This window comes from Limulus polyphemus, unplaced genomic scaffold (assembly GCF_000517525.1).
Source record: "Limulus polyphemus unplaced genomic scaffold, Limulus_polyphemus-2.1.2 Scaffold3825, whole genome shotgun sequence".
In the NCBI taxonomy this organism is placed as follows: Eukaryota; Metazoa; Arthropoda; class Merostomata; order Xiphosura; family Limulidae; genus Limulus; species Limulus polyphemus.
The window spans coordinates 87968-89712 of record NW_013669435.1 but is presented as its reverse complement, the minus strand read 5'-3'; positions in this window follow the sequence as shown (position 1 = coordinate 89712).

The window sequence follows — 1745 nt, the reverse complement described above, 5'->3', positions numbered from 1 at the left end:
TGATTCTCTGCCAATACAGTTCCTTCCATACAATGCTGGTATTCATACGGGTTCAACCCGTAATGGAACCTATGAAGGTAAACTATGAAGAAGTTAATGCTCAAGTATTGTCCCTCGTCAAGCAGATAGATGTAAATAACCAGAACTTGGACTAATTTCAACGTCCAGACAAAACGATGACAACGTAACAGTAGAGAATATTAGCTATTTGTCAATAATAAATGCCACAGTGAAAATACTAGAAAAAGTTAAAGTGGATGAAACGTCTTTTACCAATCACTGTATACTAAAGTTACAAGATAGTAAGAAAGAATGCTGACAAACTCAAACTCCGAATTAGAGCACGTTGCATAGTATACAACACTGTTAATCATTGGTAAGAGATCCCAGGATGCTGGTCTCAAAGATCTTGCATTTGAGTCTGGCATAATTGCTGAAGGGTCCACTAATGGTGTATTGAAAGAATGCAAATACAATCTGTTGGTGAGACTGCATAAGTTAGTTTATGAAGCCATACTGAGAATAGCTAGGGAATGTGTTAATACCTAACTGGAACAGCACTAGCCCATCGACCTGCCAAAGTTTAATGACACTATACTTCAGTTGGAAATCCTGCATAACAACATTACCCAGGATCATGTGAGCTATCTTCTTAGTCATGTTAAATGTGTTAGGATCTTCCAGCTGTTCATCATGTACCCGACTTTCTTGAGGTTTCAAAATTGGATCTGTCAGGTTTGTAACATATTGATATGGTTGAGATATTTCTTGGGTTCATTCGAGCACCAAGGGAAGGACACTGGCTTCTTCATCTTGCCATGATAAGAGCAATGATACCCTGGATGTCTGCCTATGACATACAGAACTATGAAGTTTACTACAGACAAATGGCATATTTGGAAAGGGAACATTTTGAAGTGTATAATTACCTCCAACATGGAGGATTCTCTGTATAGTTGAGGTAATCAAACCCACTTCGAAGAATTCATGTGGATCAAGCCAGACCACAGGTGGAACTAAGGGATTTAGTCTAAACAATGGAGAGTTGAGCAGATACTATATAAATGCAGAGTATGGGAGTGTATTTATTAAGAATCCGAGGTAGATGGTATGAGTGCAAACATCAGGCATATCTCATGCAGATCTTGAACCATCCAGAATACAGAGAATGAGAATAATGTGCAATCTTTGTTAGATATAATGGAAAGCAACTGGGTTGATCCTTTTGCTGTTGGCACGTCTCCCCACTGGAAAGGTAACACTTGCCGATGTTCAAGATCTTTTATAAGCAATACAATACAAAACTTTCAGACAGATCAGGTTGAAAACAGAACATTCAATGCAGAAATTCCATGACAGACTGCCAAAACAAAAACTGAAAATCTAGTAGAACAAAAGCTTCAAACAAAAATATAATACTGAAGGCAGATCGCAAGCTCTTTGAACACATGGTTTTGGTATCATTAAGTAGAAACTTTGACATAAGTGAAGTCCTACAGCATCCATTAGATTCACTGCCCTGGGCTCTTGCCAACTGTGATCGTACATTTAAGAAAATAAGCAAAGCAGGTCCAGCACGACATCTTGAGAATAGAGTTTCACCAGTCAACACAATTCTAGTCCTTCTGTTTGTATAATAAGATGGAATGAGTCTTGTACACAAAACAAATGTGACGAAGAAATGTTAAGGTGATGAGGCAGCAATCAATTGTTTCAGTACTGACTGCAACAGGACAGATTTAGTG